Here is a 9,734-nt window from a genome sequence, read left to right as displayed (position 1 = left end):
GATGAGCATGAAATAAAGCGGGAGTAAGAAAAGGGAAAAAGAAAAGGAAAGGAAACATAACAACGCAACACCTCCAGGACAACTCGCTTAAATTTGATCTCTAATATGGATCTTCACCCTCCAAACAGCTTTGTTCGAAATCATACTAAGATTCATGCTTGAAAAGGGAAAAAGAAAAGGAAAGGAAACATAACAACGCAACACCTCCAGGACAACTTGCTTAAATTCGATCTCTAATATGGATCTTCACCCTCCAAACAGCTTTGTTAGAAATCATACTAAGATTCATGCCTAACTTTTGCATGTCTTTTTTTACCAATTCTTCAATGGTCATTTTAGGCCTGCCCCTAATTCTTTTAGCTCATTCCATTTGAATTTGATCAATTTCTACCTTGTAGGCTCATTTAAAGGTCTATGCTGAACATTGCCAAACAACAAATAAAGCTAAGAATTATATTGTTTTATTACCCATTAAAACTTACTTTATTTATTTATTTATTAGAAGAAGGATGCCAAATACATATAGAAGGAACAAACAAGGTAATTGACTTCAGCTCTTCTCTCTCTCAGGAAGATGATCTATAGCCATGTGTGATTAAAAGGTGGATAATTCCTTCTGAATAAAGAAAAGGCCAGAAGTGGCCATCATCAGGCAACAAAGCCAACTTCACAGGACCAGCTGCACCTTCTTCAACAATATAGATCGATCCCAGTGTGGAAGTTAATGTCAGTTTTGGCAAAACCAGGGCAGACACAATTTACGCGGAATTTGGGGAACTTCCTTGCTAGAATCCTTGTGTAGGCATTGATGGCTGCTTTGGACATTACGTAGGTAGGGTTTTGGTCATTGAAATCCTTTAGAAACTTGTTCAACACATCGTCCACTCTTTCTTTTGTGAGGCTATCCTCACCGCTTAGCACTTCTTTGGCCCAAGTGTCTCTGACATACAACAGCAGAACATTCCTTTTAAGGTCAATTAAAAATGTTTTAGCACTCATCCATATTAGATTTTATCATTATCAACTTTTCTTTTATGGGGAGGAGGGTTATAGCTAGGGAAACAAAATCATATGTAGTAGCCAAACCCAAATAGTTGGGAAAAGGAATTATTGAGTATATAGGACTTGCAGATTAAATAAAGCAATTTATAAGACCTGCATTCAAATTTCTCAATAAAGTTAAGCAGTTTGCAGTCTATGATAGAAAATAAATACGGAACGATTCATGAAGATCGATAAGCATGCACGGCAAACACTATAAAATACACGTTTTAGGCATACCTGAATCCATGGTTGAAGAATAAGAACTCCTCACTGTCTTCTTGTATGCTCCTTGTACAACACGATCAATGTTGGTCTGGTCCATCCTCTTTTTCTTTTGCTTTTGGTTGTTAGCCTCACTTAATGGGTCAGTGATAACTATATATAGGGGTGAGGGTAGGGACCAACCCTGCAATAAAATTAGGGTTTCCCCCCATTAAGGAAACAATACCTTAGGTCCACACATAGTAATAAATATTTCATACCATTGAGGTGTGCTAATAGAATCCAATATCTCCATAGAGATCACTTACCAATAATATTGGATTCTTTCTGCTTACTCCATCTGTAGTCAACACCATTAAATCGATTTTGGAAACAAATATTTGACTATGCTAGCCCACCTAATAGGAAATCTTACAATCTCCCACTTGGGCAGCATATGTTAAAATTTATATAAAACGACTCTTCGATTTAGATAAACTGAATGTTGCCACAAACAAAACAGTGTCGAATGGAGTGCACCTTAAACCAAATGCCTTAGTCCGAATGAGAATTACAAACACCCAACCGTATTGATCATCACATCTAAAGCGATATGAGACCACACACGTCAAAGTGCTCATAACATCACCGACTTGGGTTGAACAGTATGAAAGTGTGGTATGGAAATAACATGCTATAGTGATCATCATGTATATTTCCAAATTGGTCCTGGCTCGAAAACCAAATGAGCCCTATGAGACAGATATCGAAGGTCTCATTAATTACAAGCGTCTCCCAAACGCTTAAGCTTTAATCAAAGAAGCTCATTGGGACTGGACCCGGATGTCCCACAACACTAGCACTAGACCTCAATCAAATGAGGCTTTACTAGCGACTTGATGTATGTATATTGACTGAAACCTCAGATACCGAATGAGGTAAATACACCACATATAACCTCAATTTTCTATAGGAGGCAAATAGATAAGTGTATACACATAAACAAATGGCCATAAAAATGCATATATATATTCTTGAGAACAATAATAATGCAATAAAACTGAAAATCAAATGCAAACATATTGAGCAAAACTCCCACTAATAAAATGCATCAAAAGAACTAACAAGTCCCATATTAGTGATATGCTCTTGAAAGACTTTTGGAGTCAAGCCCTTAATAAGAGGATCTGCAATCATGTTTTCTGTAGCAATCAGCTCCATTGTAATATGTGACTCTTGAACTTTCTCTCTGACCAAAAAATACTTAATGTCAATGTGTTTAGAGCCTGAAGTACTTTTACTGTTATGAGAGAAACGTACCGCAACGGAGTTGTCACAGAACATCCTCAATGGTTTAGATATAGAGTCAACAATCTGTAGGCGTGAGATAAAATTCCTTAACCATAAAGCTTGAACAATGGCTTCATAACACGCCACATACTCAGCTTGCATAGTAGAAGATGCAGTGAGTGTCTGCTTGACACTCTTCCAAGATATAGCCCCACCTGCCATCACAAAAACATATCCATAAGTAGACTTGAGGTCATCTAAACATCCAGCAAAATCTGCGTCAGTATAATCAACTACATCAAGTGAATCGGTTCTTCTGTAAGTAAGCATAAAATCCTTAGTGCCCTGCAAATATCTCTTGACTTTCTTAGCAGCTACCCAATGCGCTTCACCAGAGTTGCTCAAATATCTCCCAAGTACACTAACAACATAGGCAATGTCAGGCTGTGTACAAACTTGAGCATACATCAAACTACCAACAGCAGATGCATAAGGTATGTTCTTCATTTGATTGCACTCTAATTCTGTCCGTGGACATTGAGACTTGTCAAATTTGTCCCCTTTTACAACTAGAGCCTTACTAAGGGAACATGCTAACATGTTAAACCTTTTTAATATCCTCTCAATGTAACCTTTCTAAGACAAACCAAGAACGCCACAAGACCTATCACGATGAATCTCAATGCCCAAAACATAAGAGGCCTCATCAAGATCCTTCATATCAAAGTGACTTGATAAAAACCATTTTATCTCATGCAAAAGATCAACAATATTGCTGGCAAGAAGAATATCATCAATATAAAGTACAAGGAAAATGAACTTACTCCCACTGATCTTCAGATAAATACACTGGTCCACAAGATTTTCTTTGAAACCACAAGAAGTGATAACTTCATCGAACTTAAGATACCACTGTCTAGATGTCTGTTTCAAACCATAAATAGATTTCTTGAGTTTGCACACAAGGTGCTCTGTATCAGCTTGCTTGAAGCCAAGGGGTTGTTGCATGTAAACATCCTCTTCAAGATCTCCATTTAGGAAAGCTGTTTTGACATCCATCTGATGAAGTTCCAAATCAAAATGTGCTACTAAAGCCATGATGATTCTGAAGGAATCTTTTGTCGAGACTGGTGAGAATGTTTCCTTGTAATCTATGCCCTCTCTCTGGCTGAATCCTTTTGCTACAAGTCTGACCTTGTAACGCTCAATTTCACCTTTAGAGTTCCGTTTGGTCTTAAAAATCCATTTACAACCAATCGGTCTGCATCCTTTTGGTAATTCAACCAAATTCCAAACATCATTAACAGACATAGAATTCAATTCATCTTGCATGGCAAACATCCACATTGATGAATTGGGATCATTGGCAGCCTGGTCAAAACTGATTGGATCTAAATCCAAAGTAATATCAAACTCATGTTCTTGTAAATAAACAACATAGTCATCAGATATGGCAGGCCTACGAGTTCTCTCTGATTTCCTCAAGGGAACATCAGCAACAATATGGTCCTGAATCTCATCAACAACAGGGGGTGCAGGCTCAACCACTATAGGTTGCACAGGTTCGTGAGTGGGGACATTCTCTTGTTCAATGTGAGGTTGTAATACAGTAGACGGCAATGTCACAGGCATAGGTACAAGAACACGTTCCTCCTCAAAAACAAAGTTATGTGGTTGAGTAGACTGAAAATCTAAATCATCCTCAAAGAAAACTGCCCGATTTGATTCCACTACTCTAGTAGAATGTGTAGGACAATAGAATCTATATCCTCTTGATCTTTCAGAATAACTGATAAAATGACCACTTATGGTCCTTGGATCAAGCTTCTTCATCTGAGGATTGTAAGGTCTCACCTCTGCAGCACATCCCCATATATGAAAATGAGATAAATTTGGCTTCTTACCAGTCCACAATTCATAGGGAGTTCTGGGAACAGACTTGCTAGACACTTTGTTCAAAATATATACTGCTGTTTTCAAAGCATCACCCCATAAGAAATCAGGTAAAGTTGAATTACTTATCATGCTTCTCACCATATCCATAAGGGTACGGTTTCTCCTTTCAGCCACCCCATTCTGCTCAGGTGAACCAGGCATAGTATACTGAGCGACAATACCACATTCTTGTAAGAATCTGGCAAATGGTCCAGGGTTACGCCCAGTTTCATCATATCTACCATAAAACTCTCCACCTCGATCAGATCTCACACTTTTTATCTTCTTTTCCCTTTTAAGTTCTACCTCTGCTTTAAAAACTTTGAAAGCATCTAAGGATTCTGATTTTTCTTGAATAAGGTAAATAAAATTAAAACAGGAAAAATCATGTATGTATGAAAGTAATAAAATATTTGTATCCACCCATGGTAGTAGGAGTGAATGGACCACAAATATCAGTATGAATCAGCTCCAATGCTTCATCCTTCCTGGTTGCACCTTTCTTTTTTTAGCTCTAGTGTGTTTCCCCTTAATGCAATCAATACAAATTCCAAAATCTGAAAAATCCAATTGAGGAAGTGTACCATCCTTAATCAATCGTTCTATCCTCTGTTTAGAAATATGTCCTAAACATTTATGCCACAACATAGAAGAATTTTCATCCAATCTAGCACGTTTAGGATTTGTAACCACATAATTTATAATAGAAGAAGTGTTGGCATATTTGGAAGAACTAATATCCAAATCAAATTTATAAAGACCATCACATAACAAGGCAGATCCAACCATAAGAGAACCAGAATAGAGAGTAAGTTTTCCATTGCCAATATTAAAAGTGTAACCACAACTATCAAGTTTAGATACCGAAACAAATTTTCGTCTAAACGACGATACATAAACCACATCATTCAAATTCAAAACAAAACCAGTGGATAAAAGTAATCTAACTACTCCTATAAATTCAACTTTGGTCTTTTCTCCATTTCCTATGTAGATCATCATCTCTCCCTCACTTGGTTTCCTCCTGCTTCTTAATTCCTGCAAACAATTAGTGATGTGAATAGTTGCTCCAGTATCAATCCACCACGAATCAGGGGAAACATCTACAAGATTGGATTCAAGACACACTAGAGCTAAAGATGTACCTTTCTTTTCAAGCAATTTCTTATAGCCATAGCAATCTGTCTTCATATGTCCATCCTTTTTGCAGAAGAAATACTTTCCCTTAAAAGCCTTAGTCTTTGGTTTCAGATTCTGATCGGTTTTCTGTTATATTTTTCCTGATTTTTCTTGCTTGTTGCCTTTCCAATTTTTCTTGAATTTCTTCTTACCCCCATTATTGGAAACAAAATAAACAGAATTAAATTTTTCCTTCTTCTTTCTTTCCTCTTCCTGTACCAATATGGAAGTCATGTCCTCAAGATTCCACTCTAATTTTTGTGCATTATAGGAGGTCTTAAGAGTATCAAACGATGATGGAAGTGATTGCATAATTTTCCACACAAGGAAAGAATCAGATATCTTCACTTCCATTTCGCCCAATGTGGCAGCATAATTGGTCATTTTCATAATGTGATCACGTACTCCACTTGTGCCATCATATCGAGTGGATGAGAACCACTCTAAATATGTTCCCTTCTCAACCTTATCAAATTTGGTAAACTTTGTATTAACAGCTGCAAGAAAATCCTTAGCATTTTCTTTCGAAGGCACACTTTTCTTAATAGTCTTGTCCATAGTATGTTTCATAACAATCAGGCACAATCTGTTGGACTCCTCCCACTTTTCATAAAGTGCTTTTGCAGTAGCATCACTCTCAGTTGTGGGCTCGGGGGGTTTATCAGTTCTCAGGGCATAATCGAGTCTCATGATTGCAAGAGACACAGTAAGAGAGTCTATCCACTCCTCAAAATTGGAACCATTCAGGACTTTGATGGAAGATAATTGGGAAGTCATAGCTGGCAATAATAATTACCAAAATTTTACCAAAACATACAATATGCAATAACCAAAAGCATATCAACATCCCAATAATATAATGAAAACTGACTAATTAGGGCTTATTAATCAGATTTATCCCAATACCAATTTTAACAATTGTATGAAAACATAAACTGAAAAAAGATCCAGCATCATTGGGGTCACACCTGTGGTGGCAAGATCGCCCAACATGCAGTGAAATCTTTCACATGTAAGGCGAGACACCAAAAAAACAACACCATATTGTAGATTCCGTCACCTGTGGTGGCAAGACAAGAACCTCTAAAATAGTGAAGCTCAAAACGTCACCCTCACACCATCAAGCAAAACCGACCAAACGAAGACTCACCTGTGTTGGCAAGAGCACATTGTTCGCCATATGGCTTTCTTGACTGCAATCCATCTGGATGGTCTATAGTGATTCCGCATCTTTAGGAATTAGCCCACTAAGTGGAAGTCTAATCTCTAAAATTACGAAAACTCTATAGACCTAGATTGTAACTGTATGCCCATTATATTTTTAATAATTTTTCATCAAAGAATTACTGAATAATAATATGAAAAACAAAAGCACATAAAATTTTGATGTATAAAATCGTAAGTGTTTCTATTATGACAGATCAGAACAACATCATGGGTTGCATAATAATTCCCTATAGTGACTGAATCAAATAGCACAAGAATTAATATGAAATAACAAAATTATATATTTAATGTGCTAGTGACTAAACCAAATATCACAAAAAGTAAATCTGTAAATAATTATGCTTTACGGTTCTATTATGAGTCAACCAATTAAAACTCATGACACCTTTTTATTTTATTTTATTTAATAAAAAATATATTCTTTTGTATGATTTCTCAAAAGAAAAACACGGTTTCTCAAAGGAGAAACAATATGTAAAAAGTAACCTTTTTTTTTTTTTTCTTCTTAAAATACAACCCTTTATTTTTTTATTTTTATTGAGAACGTGTAATTGCCACCGTACTTGCCTTTTGTCACTTTTTTTTTTTTAAAACAACCAAAACCTGGTTTTTCAAAAAAAAAAAACCGTACTTACCTTTTACCTTTTGTCACTTTTTTTTTTTTTATTTTTTTTTATTTTTAAATTTAACTTTGTAAGTTTTTTTGTCCTTGAGTAATATATATAATACATTACTTTTCTCGTTTCTTCAAAACAAAATGACTCGAGGAGAAGAAATTGATTTTTATTACTGGTGGTACAGCCGATCGATTTTTCATGAATGAGGCTCTGATACAATTGATAGAAAATAAATACGGAACGATTCATAAAGATCGATAAGCATGCACGACAAACACTACAAAATACACGTTTTAGGCATACTTGAATCCATGGTTGAAGAATAAGAACTCCTCAATGTCTTCTTGTATGCTCCTTGTACAACACGATCAATGTTGGTCTGGTCCATCCTCTTTCTCTTTTGCTTTTGGTTGTTAGCCTCACTTAATGGGTCAGTGATAAATATATATAGGGGTGAGGGTAGGGACCAACCCTGCAATAAAATTAGGGTTTCCTCCCCATTAAGGAAACAATATCTTAGGTCCACACATAGTAATAAATATTTCATACCATTAAGGTGTGCTAATAGAATCCAATATCTCCATAGAGATCACTTACCAGTAATATTGGATTCTTTCTGCTTACTCCATCTGTAGTCAACAGTCTATACCTGTAGTTGCCCTAGAGATGATGAAACATTAACAATTCTTGGTGAATCAGATAGCTGAAGGAGGGGAAGAAGTGCTTCAGTCAGTCCTTTGGTGCCATAGTAGTTTGTTTCCACACATTCTTTGGCTGATTCAAGGGTCTGTCTTGCTACTTCTCTGTGTTTGGCTACCCACTCTTCAGGCTGCATCAGTTGATCGATTAATATGTTTAAGAATCAGACTTTATGAAATAACTACAGAAATTTGAAGCATAGAAGTTTAAGATATAAATGCCTAGTTCTGATTGTAGAGTAGAGACTTACACGACCAGCTACTGCCTTCAGGGCCCTTTGAGCAGCATCATCTAATATAATTCCAGTAATTCCTGCATTGTTCACCTGCAATGAAGTTCAATCTACATCAGTCTAGAAAGTAAATCAATTAAGTTGCCGGATTTCTGCAAGTGAGTTCTTGCTATTAAGCAAATATATTGATTATGTTCCATATTTTACCAAGATATCAAGCTTTCCAAACTGGGTTTTGATGAAATCAGCCAGGGAAGCAATACTTGCAGGGTCCATCACATTAAGCTGATGAAAGATCATATGACAGAGTCCAGACCCTTTGAGCTTCTCCACAGCTTCAACACCCCTCTTCTCATCTCTAGCTGTCAATACCACTGTAAAGCCAATAGTGGCTTAACTGGCGGCATATCTCAAATCCAATTCCTTCATTGGATCCTGTAACGACTACGAATCTGCAAAACAGAGCAGTAGATTTAGATCCATTGGCTGAAGCCTTATATGGGTTTCACAAGATATAAAGGAAGCACCTCTTTGTTGCAGAATGTGTGTTGGTTTCTGACATTTTGGATGATGATGATGATGAATAAGTGCTCCGGGTGAACTCTATGTATTAAAACAATGTTCACTAATGTAACTCAGGTAAGTAGTTCATTCTATTTATATTATGAAGGATTGGAAAGAAATTTGATTAGAGAACGGAAGTGGACGCCATGCATGACGTGAATACGTGAGTGGAAAGAGATTTGATTAGAGATTTTATAGATCGGAACTGGACGCCTGGCAGGACGGAAGTGAGATAAAGAGATGTTTGAAGTTTGAAGCTTGAAAGGTTCAGTCACATTTTCTTGGGCAGAAAGTAATAGGGAAAAACCACATACAGTCATGTCATGATCAAGTCGAAAGGGTTCCCCTCTCTGCTCTGGTGATTCAAAAATGGGAAAACTCCCAAATTGAGTTATGTTATTACATAAAATAAAATACCCAAAACAGTGTCAAACCTACCTATGTGACACATTTCAGTCAAAATCAGCAGTTTGATAATTTTACTCCCAATCCCCACCTATGTGTTTTTTGGGGCTCCGATGACCCAGTAGAGTGGGTAACCGGAGATGGTGGCCGTGAAACTGGAACTCGATAAGTTGTTGCCTTGAGAGATCATTCCCACTTTATTCGAGTCAGACAGAGAAAAACAAATATCTGAAACTGAAACATTGGGAAGGGAAGATCTGGGATGTGATATGGTTCCGAAGGATGAATCGGGTATGTACAGTTCTAATAAGATTTCATTCTTGAATAAAAATCTATTTTTT

At 36.7% G+C, this 9,734-nt stretch overlaps 1 pseudogene; it reads right to left on the bottom strand.

Annotated features, from left to right (window-relative positions):
* Positions 1 to 441: 441 nt before the first annotated feature.
* LOC122089574 overlaps positions 442 to 9,734 on the bottom strand; it is a 9,990-nt pseudogene continuing 697 nt past the window's right edge.

Source organism: Macadamia integrifolia, chromosome 9 (assembly GCF_013358625.1).
Source record: "Macadamia integrifolia cultivar HAES 741 chromosome 9, SCU_Mint_v3, whole genome shotgun sequence".
NCBI classification, from domain to species: Eukaryota; Viridiplantae; Streptophyta; class Magnoliopsida; order Proteales; family Proteaceae; genus Macadamia; species Macadamia integrifolia.
Note: the sequence above shows the minus strand (reverse complement) of the source record. Positions and strands in the feature narration are given on the sequence as shown.